This window comes from Nicotiana tomentosiformis, chromosome 10 (assembly GCF_000390325.3).
Source record: "Nicotiana tomentosiformis chromosome 10, ASM39032v3, whole genome shotgun sequence".
Taxonomy (NCBI): domain Eukaryota; kingdom Viridiplantae; phylum Streptophyta; class Magnoliopsida; order Solanales; family Solanaceae; genus Nicotiana; species Nicotiana tomentosiformis.
This window is the reverse complement of record NC_090821.1, coordinates 4161158-4182677: the sequence shown is the minus strand read 5'-3', so window position 1 is coordinate 4182677 and position 21520 is coordinate 4161158. Positions and strand designations below refer to the sequence as shown.

The 21520-nt window shown below is 33.8% G+C and overlaps 1 long non-coding RNA gene and 1 pseudogene across 3 annotated transcripts; both read right to left on the bottom strand.

Annotated features, from left to right (window-relative positions):
* Positions 1-6674: 6674 nt before the first annotated feature.
* Positions 6675-10776, bottom strand: LOC138899671 (dirigent protein 21-like; annotated as a pseudogene).
* Positions 10777-11683: 907 nt separating this feature from the next.
* On the bottom strand, positions 11684-20447 carry LOC104107978 (uncharacterized). 3 transcript variants are annotated; one of them, XR_011411457.1, is made up of 4 exons: positions 17977-18498; positions 17776-17841; positions 16222-16293; positions 11684-15259 (listed from the first exon to the last, which is right to left on the bottom strand). It is a non-coding gene; the product is annotated as an uncharacterized lncRNA (long non-coding RNA). The 3 variants fall into 3 exon arrangements; XR_688900.4 differs by lacking the exon at positions 11684-15259 and adding an exon at positions 19759-20447 and having other exon boundaries at positions 15345-16293; positions 17977-18096; XR_011411456.1 differs by lacking the exon at positions 11684-15259 and having other exon boundaries at positions 15345-16293; positions 17977-18234.
* Between the last annotated feature and the right edge of the window lie 1073 nt (positions 20448-21520).

Sequence of the window (21520 nt, the reverse complement as noted above, 5' to 3'; positions counted from 1 at the left end):
TCATGAGAAGAATTACCATGTTCATGATCTAGAGCTGGCAGCCATTGTTCACGCGCTGAAGATTTAGAGGCACTATCTTTACGGCGTGCCATGTGAGGTATTCGTTGATCTTCGGAGCTTGCAGTATTTTTTCAAGCACAAGGAACTCAATTTTAGGCAGAGGAGGTGGCTGGAGCTATTGAAAGACTATGATATCACTATATTGTATCATCCCGGGAAGGCAAATGTGGTGGCCAGAGCTTTGAGTAGAAAGCCAGTCAGTATGGGTAGCCATGCATATATTCCAGTTGGTGAGAGACTGCTTGCATTGGATGTTCAAGCCTTGGCCAACCAGTTTGTGATGTTAGATGTTTCTGAGCCCAGCCGTATTCTAGCTTGTACAGTTACTCGGTCTTCTTTGTTTAAGCGCATCAGAGATCGGCAGGATGACGATCCTCATTTACTTGTACTTAGAGACACAGTGCGACACGGGGGTGCCAATCAGGTTACTGTTGACAGATGATGGAGTTTTGAGGATGTAGGGTCGTATTTGTGTGCCTAATGTGGATGGACTTTGTGAGTTGATCCTTGAGGAGTTCCACAGTTCCCAGTATTCTATTCATCCTGGCGCCGCCAAGATATATCAGGACTTGAGGCAGCATTATTGGTGGAGGCGAATGAAGAAGATCATAGTTGCCTATGTAGCTCGGTGCCTAAATTGCCAGCAAGTAAAGTGTGAGCATCAGAGACCTGGTGGGTTACTTCAGAGGTTAGATATTCCTGAGTGGGAGTGGGAGCGTATCACTATGGATTTTGTTGTTGGACTCTCACGGACTTAGAGGAAGTTCGATGCAGTTTGGGTTATTATGGACAGGCTGACTAAGTCAGCGCATTTCATTCCTGTGGCAGTTACCTATTCCTCGGAGCGGTTGATAGAGATTTATATTCGGGATATCGTCCGTCTTCACGGTGTGCCCATGTCTATCATTTTTGATCGAGGTACGCAGTTTACCTCGCACTTTTAGAGGGCAGTTCAGCGTGAGTTGGGTACGCGGGTTGAGTTGAGCACAACATTTCATCCTCAGACGGACGGGCAATCCGAGCGTACTATTCAGATCTTGGAGGATATGCTCCGCGCTTGTGTTATAGACTTCGGAGGATCGTGAGATCAGTTCTTGCCCCTTACAGAGTTTGCCTACAACAACAGCTACCATTCAGTTGAGGTCAAAGAGTTACCCTTCAGTTCAAATGCAGTGGAGAGGTCAGCCTATTGAGGCAGCTACTTGGGAGTCCGAGTCAGATATGCGGAGTAGATACCCCCACTTTTTCACCAGCCCACGTACTTTTCTATGTCCGTTCGAGGACGAACGGTTGTTTTAGAGGTGGAGATTGTGATGACCCAAAAGGTCATATTATGTTTTAGAACTCGAATCTGCGCTCTTAAGCCTTAAAAATCTCATTTTTACCCTCCTCGATTTGCATGCGCAGTCCGGGCAGGTTTCCAGAAAGCTTTTATGTTGAAAACTAATGAAAATAAGAATTTTTGCCTTAAAAATTGATTTAGTTGACTTCGGCCAATATTTTTGGTAAACGGGACCGTATCCATATTTTGACGGTTCTGGTAGGTCCGTATCAAATTATGGGACTTGGACGTATTCCCGGAATCGAATTTGGAGGTCCCTAGCTCAAGTTATGAATTTTTTATGAAAATTAAAAGCCTAAAAATTAATTATTTTTAAGAATTGATCGATGTTTGGCATTGTTAGTATCGGGTCCGTATTTTGGTTTCGGAGCTCAGTACAGTTTTATTATGATATTAAGACTTGTCTGTGAAATTTGGTGAGAAACAGAGTCGATTTGACGTGATTCAGACGTCCAGTTGAGAGGATATGGATTTTAAAGTGTTCTTGAGAATTTCATTTGATTTGGTGCTAAATTCATAGTTCTAGGTGTTATTTTGGCAATTTGATCACGCGAGCAAGTTCGTATGATAGTTTTAGACTGGTGTGCATGTTTTGTTTGGAGCCCCGAGGGCTCGGGTGAGTTTCGGATAGGTCACGGGATGTTTTGGACTTGGGAAAAATCTGGTTTTCTGCAGATTCTGATGTCTGGCATATCCTTCTTCGCATTCGCGAAGGTCCTCTCACGAACGCGAAGAGTAAACTGGTGAGGCTGAGACTTCTTCCTCGCGAACGCGAAGAGATGGGGGATTTACCCTTCGCGAACGTGACCTGATCATTGCGAACGCGAAGCACTTGGGGACCTGAGGGAGGGTTGGTCATGTTCTTCTAGGAGAACGCATCCACTGGGTCGCGAACGCGAAGGCTAGAGGGAGTTGCCTTATGCGAACGCGAAGGCCTTTGGCCATTGTGCATCGTGGTCGCGATAGGCCTCTCTCGAACGCGATGAAGGCCTGTCCAGTGGCTTAAAACAGACTCCAAACACGGGTTTGAGCCATTTCTTCAACATTTTTAAGAACCAAACGGGTAGAGGCGATTTTCAAGAGTCAGTTTCTTCCCCAAAGTGTTGGTAAGTGATTCTAAACTATTTTCTTTCAATTACCCATTACATTTCTTGAATCTTTAACCAAAAATCTAGAGTTTTCATTGTAGAATTAGAGATTAGGGTAGGAACTAGGAATTTCGGGAATTTGGAAATTTAGACCTCGATTTGAGGTCGGATTCCAAAACTAATTACATATTCGGGCTCGGGGGTGAATGTGTAAAAGGATTTTGGTCCGAACCTCGGGTTTTGACCAAGCGGGTCCGGAGTCAATTTTTCGACTTTTTGGAGGAAGAAAATTTAATTTATGAAATATAATTGATTTCTTTAGCAATATTTGATATTATTGAGTCATTTTTGAATAGATACGAAAGACTTGGAGGTGAATTCCAAAGGAAAAGCTGTTATTGAGAATTAAGTGGCCATCGGAGCGAGGTAAGTGTTGTGCCTAACTTTGGCTTGAGGGAATAGGTATTGTGTAAGTATTTGCTACGTGTTTTGTTGTTGAATACGTCGTCTAGTTGAGGTGACGAGCATCTATACGTTGTGGTCGATTCATAGTACGCGAGTGAAATTCCATTATTGTAAATTTGTAGTCTTAAATCTTGTTATCTATTCTTATTGTTGTTGTTGAAATGTTGGGAAACTTGTATCCGGTTCCACCAAGGACGATAAAATTGTGAATATTGATTCGAGGTTGAGATGTTAAATTGTGAAAGTAATCATTTATGAAATATTGATTTTCTTGTGAAACTCCTCTCTATCCGTTGTTATTGATTTAATTATATTGTGAGGAAGAGTGTAAAGCATGAAGGGTGATGCCGTGCATAATTTATTTATATTGTGAGGAAGAGAGTAAAAGCACGAAGGGTGATGCCGTGCAGTATTATTTGTTATTTGGTGAGGTTGAGAGTAAAGCACGAAGGGTGATGTCGTGCAATTTTTCTTGGTGACTTAATTGCTCAATTCGTTTAAGGATTTCCGGTTTAATTATATTTTTTCATTATTCTCACTCCTTATGTTGTATTTCCCCATTGTATGTTCCCTTCCCATTATTTTTGCGTTATTTTTTATTTACTGTTGTTGCCATTAGCATGATTATACTGTTCAGGTTATATGTGAGTGTTTTGTCCTAGCCTCGTCACTACTTCGCTGAGGTTCGGCTCGATACTTACCAGTACATGGGGTCGGTTGTACTGATGCTGCACTCTGCACTTTCTGTGCAGATTTTGATACCGGCTGAGGTTGATCGAGATTTGCTACTGGTTCGCTGTTCGGAGACTCAAGGTAGATCTGTCAGCGTTCACAGACCTTGAAGTCCCCGTCTATCATTTATGTCTTACTGTTTTCTTTCATTTAGATAATTGTATTTCTTTCAGACCATTACTTGTTGTAAATTCTAGAATGCTCGTGAATTGCGACTCCAGATCCGGGTTGTAGTAGTTAATACATATTTATGATATTCCACACTTGTTATATTTCATTGTAGTTAATTAATATTAATTACTGAATGGAAATAAGAAATTGGTAAATGATTCTCTAATGTTGGCTTACCTAGCAAGTGAAATGCTAGGTGCCATCACGGTCCCGTCGGTGGGAAATTTCGGGTCGTGACAAGAAATCACCTCCCAAATCATTAATTTTTCATCAAACGTTTTATTAATATCCAATATATCTCTAGAACTCCGGGCAATTATTTAGATCGTTTGACACTTAGCCATCAGTGCTACATCCCATATTATCAATTTTGCTTTCCTTATAAATTTAGCACTATTGCTCTGCTTTGATATATATATATATATATATATATATATATAGTTATTTAATTTGTTTGAAGAGGTATATCAAATCTAAAGTGGGTGGCCTCACAATAAAATTATTTATGGTACATCACTTGCTATTATTGCTAACAGTATTATGCCTCTTGATATGATATTTGCAAGTAATGACATGGAAATATTATTTTGATTCCGCCGGAGGCATCTACAAAGAATAATTCCGCTATACCAGAGTCTACTCTTTATAATATAGTCTTAAAAGACTGTTCTTACTTAGGATTTAGCTTTGATTGTGCTTCCTCAGACACTTGTATATCATTTTGATTCTTAATAATATACTAACCTTTTTACTTTGTGTTCTAATTTTTTAAATCTCTAATGCTCTTTTTATGAAATAAATTTGTGTATCCTAACATTATTTTTTAACTTGAATAAGAATTTTACTCATATGATAAATTTAAAAATAATTGAATTGGATTCTCTTGCTATATAATTAATTAAAAGATTTAATTATTGGTTTTAACATAAAAAATAATTTATTCTATGTTGATTCAGATCTTAATATTAGTTCATCTCTTGTTTTGAATATTTAATCTTAATTATAATTTTATCCACCATAAATTTTATTTTCAAAGAGTAAAAGATTGATATGACATTTCACTTTTAGATCATTATGTTTGTAGAATCATTAGTGGTATTGACTCTTACCAACCATTTTTTTCTCTTTCTCACATATTTATATTCTTAAATATTTTCTTAGTTGTTGTTTAATAATTGGATATTTTTCAGTATTACACAAAAAATTGATTAAAAAATATTATTTGAGTAGAAAAATAATTTAAATATAATATAAAAATATATTATCGTGGGGATATTTTTTCTTCTCAATTTCAACTCTTTATGCAGTCAATTTAATTTTTATTTTTTTATTTTTTATTTTTTATGGAGTGGTAATGTATTGCCAATATGAAGGATTATTATGAAATTGATTTTATTAAACCTTCCTACATATTTTTAATAAATGTTAATAGATAAAATTTTATTAACTTTAAAATTTTAAATATTAAAATTTAGCATAGAAAGTATTATAGTCCAAAAAATAGGTTATCGTAGTTATGTCCTTTCCCTATGAGTTCTTCCATATTTTAGAGTTATTTTGATCTATTAATATTGTATTTGTGCTTTTATAATAATATAGGCTCTCCTTTTTCTAAATCGATTTGGACAATATAATACACTCACAAATTAGTCCAAAAAATAGGTTATTGCAGTTATATCCTTTCCCTATGAGTTCTTCCATTTAATATTTTAAGGTTGCTTTGGTATATTAATATTATATTTGTACTTTTATAATAATATAAGCTCTCCTTTTTCTAAATCGATTTGGACAATATAATATATTCTCAAATTAAATTAGTAATAGGACATTATAATACGTTTTCAAATTAAATTAGTAATAGGAATTTTTAAGAAGTATATCCTAAAAGTAATATGATTACATGACTAAAAATATATTTCTACCACTAAAGTAATTATATTAAAAGGAAACATAACGTGTTCCTAAAGGTATTAGGTATACATGCTAACATGTAGTATTATATGTCTATGCCCAAAAGTAATTATATTAATAGGATTCCTAAAGGTAATCATGTAAAATTCCTAACATGTAGGATTATGTCCTAAAACTAATAGGATTATATGGCTAATATCTAAAATTTTGATTATATCCTTTTATTATGAGTTATTATGCTTAATATTATAAGGTTATTTTTATAAACCGATATTGTATTCATACTTTTATAATAATATAGATAGATAGATATAACTTAGGGACTAAAAATGCGTCTTATTATATTGTCTCTTTTCTTTAACGGACTTGTTGAATATGTATATTTGCACCACGTGGCCTCGTGGGTAGCTACTTCTACTTGACCTTTGACTTCATAAGTTCCGCACACACAGGAGCACCTGTACATTGTAAACTTTTGTGTGTCGTTTGGCATATATAATAATTTCGGGATAAAATTTGAGATTAATTTTATTCTATATTTGGTTTGAGATATTAATTAATTCGGGGATAACTTTTATACTAAAATAGTTGAATTAGTTATTCCATATAGAATGTGGGATAGATATCCCACTATTGTGCCAAACAATCCCTTAGTTGTTTCTAGACCTCATTGACTGATTCTCACCAAGGATTTGTTTATATTTTCAAATTTGCATATATTAAGCAGTATAAAGAAAAGTATGAGGGATTAGTTGCTGCTATAGTTTCTTTATTAAAATAATTAAGGTTTTATTTCATCGATATTCAGTGGACATCTTTATTGTAATGAATAAACAAAGAAACTATAAAAGTGTTGAATATAATGAAAAAGGAAATTACAAATGAAAATCAAAATTGACGAAGCATCAAATGTCATAATGCTGGACTATAACATTATACTCAACAATAGCATCAACACTGGTTGTATTAATCCAATAGGTTTTAGCAGTAGCAATTCCCTGAGCTAAGTTAAGGGTCATAAGTAGACCAATCTCATTTTGATGAGCTGCACCATATATTCCTTGGGCTCTGGCCCAAGTGTTAGTGGGTCGTCTATCATTGCAAGAAACCCAAAAACAAAGGGAAACTTTACATAACTGTCACAATTTAAAATAAATATAACAAATTCGTAGCATAAAATTCAATATTACAGTTATGACATAAAAATATTTATATTTATAGCACACAGTTCCATTAAAATAGGAATATTAATTATTAATCTCTAAACATAAGCAATTTGAATGGAAAGTCAATAATTCTTTGTACAAAAATCATGCCTTTTTTTTTTCTCTTTATCTATTAGCTTTTCTTCTTTTTCTTCATCTTCTTAATTTTACTTTATGCCGAAGTCAATATATTTTCTAAATTTGTTCCATTCGTTTTCTTTTTAATTATCTTTCTTAAGTTTTTCTTTTCCTTCTTTCTTCCTTTCTTAACATAAAGATCTTACTTCGATAATAATATACGTTAATATATGTAAAATATATATAACAAAAATATATATTGAATTAACACATATAAAATATACAAAACAATATACATAAAAATACATCTTCAATTAAGATGACACTTAGACATGTGAAATATACATAAAAATATATATTTTAAATTTAATTAAGATGGCATATAAATATACAAAAATATATATATAAAAAAAATATTCTGAATTAAAATGGCTCTTGACATATACAATATATTTGAAATATACATTAAAAATACATCTTAAAATACGATGGCACTTCACAAATAAATATTCAAAAATTATATACATAAAAATATATTTTGAATTAAAGTGATACTTGATATACAAAGTATAAAAGACGTATAAATCAATACATCTTGAATTTAGGTGGCATTCACATATGCATTAGATTTTAAAAAATAAAGTGAAGAAGATGAATGTTGGACTTAATTTTTGTAATATGCTAATAATAATAAAAAAAGTGTTCTTTCTGAAATAAACAATAAATGATACTATTTTTTTAAATAATAGTTAAAAAATGATCAAGTTTGTAAAAAAACTCAAAACAGAAAGTTGGGGATTTGGCAGTCATATTGGACTGAGCTATTTGAACTGCTGTTGGATTTTTCCCGCTAGTTATGTCTTGAAAATAGAAATGAAATTTGGTTACCTTTTGCTTTGCATGGGGAAGTTTTTCAAACCATTTTTCAAAAGCCTTGGGTCCTAAGTCAACTCCTTGAGCCATTGGCATAGTGTTAGGATCGGAAATTCAGGTAGTGCGGAATTTAGCCAAACAACGGTATAATGACAATAACAAAGACAATGAAAATTGATAATAACGGCAATTAAAGAATATAAAGAAGACACAAATTTAACGTGGTTCGGTCAAAGTGACCTACGTCCACAAACGGAGATGAGCAATTTACTATAATAATAAGAGTACAAAATTAGAGTAAATATTCTAATTAATCCCAAATACCCCAAGAGAATAACCTCACAAGATCACTCCAAAGAAAGAGTTCACACAAGTGTTTCCTAACACTCACTCTCTTACAAAATACTCTATAATGAAATAAAGGAGGAGAAAGAAAGACAAGAGTGAAAAGCTCTTGAATTGGTGTGTTTACAAATGAGGAGAAACTCCTCTATTTATAGCAAGAAATCCTTGGCCTAATAATGAATATTATGTCATGGCAAATGTCATGATCCACAAATTTGTTATAATGGATATTATGTCATGGCAAATGTCATGAACCACAAATTTGTTATAATGAATATTATGTCATGACAAAATATCCATTATTAGGCCAAGGATTTCTTGCTATAAATAGAGGAGTTTCTCCTCATTTGTAAACACACCAATTCAAGAGCTTTTCACTCTTGTCTTTCTTTCTTCTCTTTTATTTCATTATAGAGTATTTTGTAAGAGAGTGAAAGTTGGGAAATACTTATGTGAACCCTTTCTTTGGAGTGATCTTGTGAGGTTATTCTCTTAGGGTATTTGGGATTAATTAGAGTATTTACTCTTATTTTGTACTCTCTTTTGTACTCTTATTGTTATAGTAAATTGCTCATCTCCGTTTGTGGACGTAGGTCACTTTGACCGAACCACGTTAAATTTGTGTCTTCTTTATATTCTTTAATTATCGTTATTATCAATTTTTATTGTCTTTGTTATTGTCATTATACCGTTGTTTGGCTAAATTCCGCACTACCCGGGTTCCCGATCCTAACAAATTGGTATCAGAGTCGGATCTAACCAGGTTAGTTTCAATAGCCAAAATGACTCTAACAAAGACCTATGTTGAGAAATTTGACCGAAGTGCAAACTTCGGAATGTGGCAATTAAAGATGGAAGCTATCCTAATTCAGGATGGCTTAGACTTGGTGTTGCAAGGAAAGGAGAAGAAGCTGGATAAAATGACGGACGAGGAGTTTGCCATCATAGACAAAAAGGCAAAAGCTTGTATCATTTTAAATCTCTCAAATGAGGTTTTACGTGAAGTTTCTGTAGAAACCACAGCTAAAGCATGTGGGAAAAATTAAAAATCTTATATATGAAGAGGACGGTGGAAAATAGACTTTACCTGAAGCAGAAGCTTTATACAATCTGTATGGGTGAAGGTACCTCTATTCTCTCTCATCTTGACACATTTGATTCCATTCTTAAGGATTTGAGTAATATAGATGCTGAAATTAAAGATGAGGATCAAGCCGTGTTATTGCTTTGTTCTCTACCCCCATTTTTTAAGCATATAAGAGATACTATGCTTTATGCAAAGGATAATATTTCTTATAAGGATATTAAATCTATCTTAAAATTAAAAAAAAAACAGATAGATAGTGATATTACTGGGGAAGCTAGTGGAACTCAAGCGGAAGTTGGCTTGTTTGTTAGGGGCAAATCCGACTCCATATCCAGATACAATAATTTAGAGTGTCGCTATTGTCATAAGTAAGGTCACAATATCTTCGAATGCTATAAGCTGAAAAATAAAGAAAAACATAAGGAAAGAAAAAATGAGCACAAAAATACTAACACTGCCGAAACAAGTGTAGCTGCTGATAAGACTGGGAGAACTATTTTTTTAGCAACTAATAATAGTTTCAAATCTAACAATGAGTGAATTTTAGATTCGGGTTGTTCTTATTATATGTGTCACAATCGGTATTTATTTACCACATATGAATCTATTGGAGGTGGAGTTGTGTCGATGGGCAACAATGTTGCTTGCAAAGTTTTTGGAAAGGGTACAGTTCGAATCAAAATGCACGATGGTGTGGTGAGAATTCTCACTGATGTTAGACATGTTCCTGACTTGAAGAAAAATCTCATCTCTTTGGGTACTCTAGAATCTCTTGGGTGCAAGTACACAAGTGAAGGTGGAGTTCTGAAAGTTTTTCATGGTGCTCTTGTGATCATGAAAGCATACAGATCTGGTTCGTTGTATACTTTATTGGGATCTACCGTTATAGGCCTTACTATAGTTTCGGTATCAGACAACTTGTCTGATTTTGATGGCATTAAATTTTTACATATGCCCATTGAGGCTTTTGCGGAGAAGGTGGAGAAAATTTACTAGATTAGCCAAAATTAGGCCAAGGTGGAGATTTATAATTATGATCAATATTTTGGCTAATGGAGTCCATCTCACATAAGCATAAGTATTTTTGCAAAGTGTAGACTTTGTTGGCAATATTCTTTGGGACCCAAAAATATTGCATTGTGTGTTGGACATCATTTGCACAAGTTGTATCTCTTCTTTTACACCTAAAAGGCCAAGACTTTTTTGCCTATAAAAGGGAAGGTCATTAGTTCATTTTAGACACACCAACAAGACTTGTCTTCTTTATCTACTTTAATTGTCGTTGTTATCAACTTCTATTGTCTTTGTTATTGTCATTATACCGTTGTTTGGCTAAATTCTGCACTATCCGGGTTCCCGATCCTAACACATAGCAATAGCTATGAAACGAAGCAATAAAACTACAGTCATCTTTCCCATCTCCTTTTTTAAAAAATGCATTGCAGATACAAGGATATGAATTGAAGAGCTGAAATATTAAAAGAAAAGAAAAGAAAAGATAGGTTATTCCTCATTTAGAGTAGAATATAGAAGTTGTTAGTTAATTAACTTTTAAATTTCTATCTTAATGCAGAAAATCATTTCAAATCGGAAAAATGAAATAAAAGAAAAGAAAAGAAGATGCCCTTTGCATTTAAAAGTATAATTTGAGATTTTCTATCGGAAACAGTCTCTCTGTCTTGCTAGAGTAGAGATAAGGCTGCGTACATCCTACCCTCCCCATACCCACTTGTGTGATTATACTGGATTGTTATTGTTGTTGTTGTCTGAGATTTATACCCCTTGGATGACCCTGCATGAACGGGGGATATGTTACACACCGGACTCCCATTTTTAGTCCGAAAGTTGTACCGAGAAGTATAAGATTTAGAGAACCTTAGTTTTGGAGTATCTTTAACTGCTTTATAATTAAAAGACTAATTATTTACGAAATAAGCCCAATGGAGCAGAATAGATGATTCATATTACCTCCTATACTATAAATAGAGGTCAAAAAAGCATTCAGCCTTCTTAAACAATTTCTCCATCACAATTATTTTCTAAGTTAAAAACGAATTCAGAAGTGATTTAAATATATCAAATAAGAAGATTAAGTCGTAGGAATCACATTAGATGCATCATTATTGATGATCCATGATCATACATATTGTTTAAATTAAAATAAGTGTTATTTATTTGATGAATAGACAGGTAGATTGAAAAAATCATGTTCATGCTTAACAGAAAGCCCACACACGTTTGTATAAGCTCAACAATATACAATCCCTCTATATCTTATTTAACGCACATCTTATTTTTCAAACTTCTTGTCATGAACTTCACATAATTATCAAGTGATGCCATCTGACGGTTTTGAAGTCCACCAATCCATTATTAAGATACACCCTTTGAGGTTGAGAAGAGCTTTTTTCAAAGCGACAACTTAATCACTTTATACAAATAAGTGCGACCAAAACTGATAAAGCAACAATCATAAAAATTAAAGAGCAGTTGAAATCAGAAAGCACACAATGAGGAGATTAGTGTTGGTCGCCATTATTGACTTAGAGAAGCAAAACTTGATCGTAAAGAGTGATTGGTAAAACCTGGAAAGAGGAAATCAATGTGAACATTTGACGGTAAGAAATTTGATTAAACAAATGAATTAGAAATAGTTTTAGTGGTTGCAATGGGGCTTAATGTTACGATCAAACATAAGATTAAATATGTTTATAAACCAGGGAAATTAATCCAGTCATCCGAGTCAAATTTTGAAGGTAATGCACGTAATAATTGTAATAGTTAAAGACAAATCACAAAACTAAAATTCTCTATAATTGTAGGGAAAACATATCTTAACATAATTCCTAACACATTTATTTTGATTCTCATCAAAGAAGTAAGGAACCAAATTTGCATTTCAGGATAGATATTTACTATAATTTATTTGAGAACTTAGATAGTACAATTTACTTTTTACATCTACAAAATGGAGGTAATAATGTGGAAACAAAAATATACTGAGAATTGAGGAAAACAAAAACTGATCCAAAGAGAAATTCAACCTTGACGAAGTTGCTCATCTCTTGTGATGACCCAAAAGGTCATCTTATATTTTAGAACTCGAATCTGCGCTCTTAAGCTTTAAAAATCTCATTTTTACCCTCCTCGATTTGCGTGTGCAGTCCGGGCAGGTTTTCAGAAAGCTTTTATGTTGAAAACTAATGAAAATATGAATTTTTACCTTAAAAGTTGATTTTAGTTGATTTCGGTCAATATTTTTGGTAAACGGGCCCGGATCCATGCTTTGACGGTCCCTGTAGGTCCGTATCGAATTATGGGACCTGGGCGTATGCCCGGAATCATATTCGGAGGTCCCTAACTTGAGTTATGAATTTTTTATGAAAATTAAAAGTCTGAAAATTATTTATTTTTAAGAATTGATTGATATTTGGCATTGTTAGTATCGGGTCCGTATTTTGGTTACGGATCCCGGTACAGGTTCATTATGATATTTAAGACCTGTCTGTGAAATTTGGTGAGAAACGGAGTGGATTTGACGTGATTCGAACGTCCAGCTAAGAAAATAAAAATTTTAAAGTGTTCTTGAGAATTTTATTTGATTCGGTGCTAAATTCGTAGTTCTAGGTGTTATTTTGGCGATTTGATCGCACGAGCAAGTTCGTATGATATTTTTAGACTTGTGTGCATGTTTGGTTTGGAGCCCCGAGGGCTCGGGTGAGTTTCGGATAGGCCACGAGATGTTTTGGACTTTGAAAATCTGGTATTTTGCTGCAGCAGGTGTTCTGGCATGTCCTTCTTCGCGTTCGCAAAGGTACTCTCGCGAACGCGAAGAGTAAACTGGGCAGCTGAAGTTTTCTTCTTCGCGAACGCGAAGCGATAAGGGTGTTACCCTTCGCGAACGCGACTAGCTCCTCGCGAACGCGTAGTGTTAGGCACACCTGGGGGAGGGTTGGTCGTTCCTTCATCGCGAACGCGAGCAATGCCTCGTGAACGAGAAGGCCAGGGGGAGTAACCATCGCGAACGCGAGCAGGATCTCGCGAACACGAAGGGTTGGCAGCTAGTACCCTTCGCGAATGCGACAGTGGCCTCGCGAACGCGATGCACACTGTCGCCCAATGCATAAAACAGAATCAAACACGGGTTTAAGCCATTTCTTCAACATTTTTCAAGAACTAAACGGGCAGAGGCGATTTTCAAGAGTCATTTTCTTCCCCAAAGTGTTGGTAAGTGATTCTAAACCATTTTCTTTCAATTACCCATTACATTTCTTGAATTATCAACCTAAAATCTAGAGTTTTCATGGTAGAATTAGGGGTTAGGGTAGAAACTAGGAATTTCGGAAATTTGGGAGGTTTAGACCTCAATTTGAGGTCGGATTCCAAAACCAATTATATATTCGGGCTCGGGGATAAATGTGTAAATGAATTTTGGTCCGAACATTGGGTTTTGACCAAGCGGGCCTGGGTCGATTTTTTGACTTTTTAGAAAAAAATTTGGGAAATTTAATTTATGCAATATAATTGATTCCTTTAGCAGTATTTGATATTATTGAGTTATTTTTGAATAGATACGAGTGGTTTGGAGATAAATCTCAAAGGAAAAGTTGTGATTGAGAATTAAGTGGCATTTGGAGCGAGGTAAGTATTGTGTCTAACCCTGACTTGAGGGAATTAGGAGCCTTAGATTACTTGCTAAGTGAAATCTATGTGAGCGGCGTATATGTGAGGTGACGAGTACTTATGCGCCGCCAATTTACCTGTTTTCAATGTTTCTCTGTTTTTCTTATATTGTCTCTTTCCTATGCCAAATTGCTACGTGTTATACTAGTGTTGTTCAATTTATCGTTCTTATCATGTTTACGAATTTTTTGGTGATAATTGAGTTTTTATTTCAAAGTTGAGATTGATATTATGGAACCAAATGTTGAAATAAGGTTTGTACTTGTTATTCTATCTCCCTGTTGTTATTTATGCATTACATTATGGCAAGGGAGAGTGTTAATGCACGAAGGGTGATGACGTGCCATATTGTGAGTGTTAATGCACGAAGGGTGATGCCATGCCATATTGTGAGTGTTAATGCACGAACGGTGATACTGTGCCATGATATGAGAGTTAATGCACGAAGGGTGATGTCGTGTCGTTTCTATTAATTTTATGGTGAGATTGAGAGTAAAAGCACGAAGGGTGATGCCGTGCATTTTTCCTTAATGTATTCATTATTCCTATTGATTCATGGTATATTGACTGCTCAGGTGATCATTCTGTTGTAGTTCTTTATCTTGTATTCCCCTCAGTATGTTCCTCTTCCGACAATTCCTGTTTAGTTCTTCATTTCTGTTATTTGTATATACATTGTTAAATTGTACAGGTTGATTTGTAGGTGCCTTGCCTTAGCCTCGTCACTACTTCATCGAGGTTAGGCTCGACACTTACCAGTACATGGGGTTGGTTGTACTGATGCTGCACTCTGCACTTTCTGTGCAGATTTTGATACCGGCTCAGGTTGATCGAGATTTTGTTATTGGTCCACTGTCCGGAGACTCAAGGTTGATCTATCGGTGTTCACAGACCTTGAAGTCCCCGTCTATCTTTTATGCCCTACTGTTTTCTTTCATTCAGACAGTTGTATTTCTTTCAGACTATTACTTGCAGTAAATTCTAGAATGCTTGTAAATTGTGATTCCAGATCCGGGTGACAGTAATTAATACAGTTTTATGATATTCCACACTTATTATATTTCATCTTAGTTAATTATTGTTAATTACTGAATGTGAATAAGGAATTGGTTTAATGATTCTCTAATGTTGGATTGCCTAGCAAGTGAAATATTAGGCGCCATCACGGTCCCGTCGGTGGAAAATTTCGGGTCATGACATCTCTGCGCTACTGCATAAACTGCACCAAGGCAAGTAAACTATTTATAAATCACCAGATCGAATAAACATAAAAAAGAAAAAAAAATTATACAGTAATTCAAAAGTGATGTGTTTATTCTTGTGGATTTATTTAACAATCATGTAGACAGGAAAATTTCCAAAAAAAGAAGAAAAGAGATAAATCGTACATCCCTGAGCATGGGAGGTTCCACATCAGATTTTATTTTTTTAGCTTTATATTTGTATATAAATTATTGACAAATTTTAATCAAATTCAACATGCAAAGATAATGTAAACATTACTGACTTCCTTTATGTACAAAAATTTCATAGTCAACAACTAAAACTTAAGGGAGGAAGATCCTACATTTCCCGTAAGCATCCATGATAATTTTGTGATAGCTCTACTTGTGTCGTCTCAAATGAGCGCAATCGTCTTTAGGGAGTAAAATGCTAGAACTGAAGGATAACTCGAGAAGATGAATACACTAACCTCTTGGCAATTAAACAATCTGTTTCGTGTTAAATCGGAGGTACTCAATTATAAGGGAGAACCATACAACTAAGCACATTACCGGCCTCATTCTCCAATAGAATGATGTAAATGTCCAGTGTCTTTATGGTTTAAAATTATACACAATACACAACGCAAGTAGAGTTTCATTTTTCAATTAGAAAGAGTATAGTAAATTTTAATATAGAACCGCTATATAAGACCCAAGAAAAAATACACGATTCAACGTCTTTTTCGTATCTTTATCGGGGCGTAATTTATGCCAGACAACCTTTGCAAGTTTTCTTTGAAATAATGGACACAATCTGGAAATTGAAGGTTACCTAAATAAGCTTCCTACATGTCAAAAATAGAGTGAAAGGAAACTCAACAAGGGAAAAGGAAGAACTAATATTTGCTAAATTACCTAACAAAATATTAAACACATTTGTGACTGAAACAAAATCTTAAGCCAAAGAAATGACTACCTGAATGGCAACATCTTAAAGAGCTGCAACATCACGTGCCAGATACCTAGTCGGGCGAGAGGATAATCTAACCTGTCAACAAAATGACAGATTGAACAAAACACATTCAGACTTTAAGAAGAAGAATGGATGAGCGGAAGATCCATTTAAACATCACCAAGAAACAGTCAGAGTTAATGAGGCTTTTGGGTTTTACAACAGAGGATAACGGTATAATAATACTACTATAGCAAGAATTCTATATAATAAAACGAAAATAATACGTACCAGGATCTATCCGGTACTAATATCTGAGGTCACAATGAAAATCTAATATAGTTTAAACTCCATATCAGTAAACTATAATCAACATTTATAGACATAAAAATAAGTTCAATGGTCATCAATCATCACTATTAAATAAAATAAAAAAATATTCCCTAACCGTTAATAATGAGTGATTGCACTTAACTCTCCCTATGTCGCCTCATATGTGCATTTTTGTGAGCATCTTCTTCTCTGGCTTTTGTGCTTTTTTTCCCTCTCTTATTTCTAGCACTATTTCTGTGATGTCGATTTAGTATTTTAACTACCTTCTCTCATCCCTTCATCGCTGCTACAACCGTTGGTGAGTCTTAATCTTCATTGGTTTTTCCTTCAGTTGTTTTCCAATTTGCTATTTATATGGATATTCATTGCAGGGTAGTTAGTTTTCTTCCTCCTTAATTTTCTTCACCCATAAATATATTATATACACATATATGATAAATCTTTATCAAGTTGAGTTAAGAAGGTAAAAAAATTGCTACTGATTAGGGATAAATAACAATCAATTTACAGTAGACCAATTAAGCAATCAATTATGCCGCATAAAATTATGTCATGATTATCTGTATTACTTCATATCCGATATTCTAGCCTTAATACTCATTTGGAAATGTTATTGGTTCTCTGCAAAGTAAAAAGGTTCTCTTAGATACAAAATATTTCCCATGCATTTAGGTTTAAATTTCTTATAAAAGTTTTAGAAGTTTTTTATTGCATTTTTTCTTACAGATTTCAAGTTAGTTCAAATGCGTGTTCTTGACAGGAAAATAAATTGTTGTAATCAAAATAAGGAAAGAACCTTGGTAGAGCAGAGTAAATTTTATAGGAAAAATGTTGATTTTGTTTGGTTCTTGATTATTTTGGAGTATTATTGATTTTATAACCTCCACCAATGCTCTCTGACTTTGAATTTTTTTTCCTTTAACCTTTTAAGTTACGTGTCTCAGTGTCTACATCAAGAAGATCTTATTTTAAAAACTAATTCGCAATGCTTTGAGTTTGAATACCAATATATGAGGCTACAATGAAAATTTAATATAGTCTAAACTCCATATCAGTAAACTATAATCAACATCGTTGACGAACTCTTTAACCATTAAAGTATCAGTAAAGTAAAATTCGGGTACTCCATATCAGGCACACCGTTAGTTATCAATTTTGAAAAAGTAATGTATATTAGAATCTTCATACTTTTGGTTATCAATTGTGCAAAAAGCATAATAATAGTTAAGAATCTTCGGAACGTACCTCAAATACGAATGGAGAAGGCCAAACTGAATCTTTTCACGGCCTTTTGTTCGTTTGCACTACCATCTATCAACGTAAAAAGAAAAATAAATCATGTGCTCAACTGAATTGTTAAACTTCAAGGGTCTAACATTTAAAATGCTGAAAAGATATGCAAAGAAGGCGCAGTTGGTAAAGGTTAACTTTGAAAGGATTACAGACCGGCAAGTGTTGATTAAATTTGCAGCATTTTCTGAATCTGTGGGTAAGATCAAGTATGGGGCATATTTACGAACGCTTCATGGGCGTCAAAATAAGCAGTCGTTATCCAATTCTTCTGCGCTGGCGAAGGAGTAAGTCAAAGACAGAGCATAATCAAAAATCAAAGTGCAAGTAAGTGAAAAACACAAATGGAAACGGCGGTGAGGAAATAATTTAGAAATTAGCTAAGGAATTAAAGTAAATCAACAAAGGTGTAGCAAAAGCAGTGTAGAAGAGAAAAGAGGGAGGAGTATAGGGAATTTCAGCAAAGGCAAACAAAAAGGACAATAGGAAAATAGAAAGACAAAGGACGATGAATACATAGATAGAGGGAAGAAGAGAAACAGAGAGAGTAAAGAATCTGTTATAAAAAAAACGATTGTTTTTGAAGCGTTGTGTGTTTTTCTTGTACGGTGAATTTTGGTTTTTGACGGTGAAAAATCAAAGAAACCCGTAGAAAATCATAGACAAAGAAAAATTGGTGTTATGTCTGTCTATCATGAAAATGGTGTAGTAGTTTACATAATAATAATAGATTGGGTGAAAAAAATTCTAAAATAATCCAAAAAAATAATAATTATATATGATAAAACGATGGAAAAAATATGAAGGGACAAAGGAAATGTATAAAGTCAATCTATTGTAAGATAATATGTGTTCTCAGCTCGTACCAAAATAAATGTAGGATTACTTCAAGCATTTCTTTTATGAAATTGCTTATTGATCTAAAACCTTTTCGAAACACACAAAATACAATATGCAAAAGTATATGAAGAAAAATTAAAATGTACAAGGAAAATATTACAAAGAAAATAATAAAAAAAGGAATTATTAGTAAAAAAAGTACAAAGAAATAATGATATTACCAATTGAATAATGATATTATTCATCCCCTAAATTAATAAGGTACTCATCCGAGCAAAAATGATACTATCTCTTGTATCGTCTATCATTTTTTATTCTTTTTCTTTCTTTTCCTATAGCTACTTCCTTTTTCTCTCCTCTTTTCTACGTTACTGAAAAAGATAGAAGCTTTGGCCCATCCCTTCACCCTCTTCATGTCTATGAAAGTTTTATTTTCTCCTATTTCTCCGAGAAAACATTCAAAATTGCTTCTTTTGTTTCAAGATAAATTTTTTTGTTTCACATATAAGCATGGAGGAAAAAGTGTCTATTCGAATTCTTTTAGAGTTCTTGTTTCTTTCTGTTCCACTAACACTTCAAAATTATTTATCCTTTCACATAATTAATACAGACTTTAAAAAATATGTAACAAAACAGTTCAAACTTATGATGTTACCATGTAAATAGTAAATCATGACAACTTCATATAATCACATTACTATTGCTCAGTTGTAGTAATCTAAATAGAATAAAAGAAAATATTTGAGGGATAATATAATAATTAGAAAATGTGAGAATACTTATAAAAGAGTTTACTTTAATCCTTTTACGTTAATTATAGTATCATGAAATCAGTGGCAGAGCCACTTGCACCCAAGGGGTGTCAACCGATACCCCTTCGTCGGAAAATTATATTGTTTAGCTCGGTAATGTTTTTAAAAATATGTATATATACTATATAATGACACCCCTTGACTTCTTGGTGAGTTTGTTTCTTTATATTTTGACTCCCCTTAATGAAAATCCTGGCTCCGTCACTGCATGAAATTTATCTATACGCAATGAAATCTGATCTTTAACATGAAGAAAATAAAAAAGGTTACTTGTAATACTATTTACCAAAAATCTTGTTCTTGCCGGTCTTCCCATGTGCATCATCATGCCTCGAAGCTCCAATTTCTCATTTTTCCCCCCCCTACAAATCCTCTCCTGAATTGTATCATTAAAAAAAGGGCTCCATTATAATTAATTCATCAAACAACCTTTACTAACTCTTCTTGTGCTCTGTTTCTTCGATCCTTCTTCCACTGATGTTATGTAATGCATCTGTATTTTCTAATATACAAATGTAAATGTATGTGAAATTGTGTGTGAGAAAGAAGAAAATAAAAGAAGCGTAATTAAGTAGATTAATGGGAAGAAAAGGAAATCTAGTTTTTTTGGCTTTCTTAGGGAAAGCAAACGTATAATTGAAAAGGTAGAGGGAAGATTTGAAACGGTGCTTTAATTGTGACTCAATAAGTGAGTGACGTTTCAATGAAACGTTTGGCTAAATGGTTAACTAATGAGGTAAATGGCTAAAATAAGAGAATAATCCAAAACAATGTGGGAAAAGATAAATAGAATTCCTAGCTTTTGAGAAGTGCCACGTCATCACTCTTTTCCCCTCAATTATATATATATATATATATATATATATATATATAAAAATATTTTTCAAACTATTTTGTGCCACCAAACAAAAATGAAAAAATTGTACCAAACACACCCTGAATTGCTTCAACACATCGTTAACATCCTTAGAAACATGTTGCTTAATTAAGCAAAAGGGGAACTTTTGCTCCGGACAATGCTATTGTATTGTTTCTAATTGGGTCGTTTCACGTACTGTATTATTATATTGTTAAGAGGAGCATCTTATTGTGGTGACAAGCTAACTATTGATGTATGAAAGATTAGATTGATGTGCAAAATATCTTTTTTGGTATTTTTAGCTCTTTAATGGGTCGTTTGGTACGGTTGTTAAGTAAAAATAATTATGGGATAAAACTTTTAGTATCGTCTAATCTTTTGTTTGGTTATTAAGCCTGAGATTAGTTATTTCAGAATTAAAAATAGTATCGGGATAACTTATACCTACCATATGGTGGAATAGTAATCGCGAGATAAATTATCCCATGATAAAGAAGGAAAATTGACAATCCCAGGATTAATACAACATATCAAACAGTTAATAAAAAATAATACCAGGATAACTAATCGCAGCATAACTAATCTCAGTATAACTAATCTCAGCATAACTTGTCTTCAATCCAAACAACCCTAAGTCTTCTAACTCTAAGCGGAGGCGGATCCAAGATTTAAATTCTATAGGTTCAACCTCTAAGGTTTTTAGCATTAAACTTATTACTTTATTTTTAATATTGTGAGTTTATATCTACTATCTATTGCAATTTTAATAAAGTTTACACATAAATTTATGCTCTACTTCAAAAGTTATAGATAAATTGAACCTGTAACTATAGTAGTACATCCCAGTGGCGAAGCCACCTTACAAGAAGGAATGTCAAATACCACCCCTTCGTGGGAAAAATATACTGTGTAGCTAGCTAAAAAGAATATATATATATATATATATATATTATGTATTGACTCCCCTTAATTTTCTGATATGCTTACTTTTATATATTTTGACACAGCACCTAACGAAAATTCTGACTCTTGCCCCGATACATCCGCCGTGCGTCCAAGCAGGGTATAGTTTCATATCATCAGCCATATCATCAGCAGTTTACAAATCTTGTTGATTTGGCACTTCTCCACAAATATGATTAGTACACCTTGGATCAATATTGAATAATCAACCTTGCCACTTTAGATG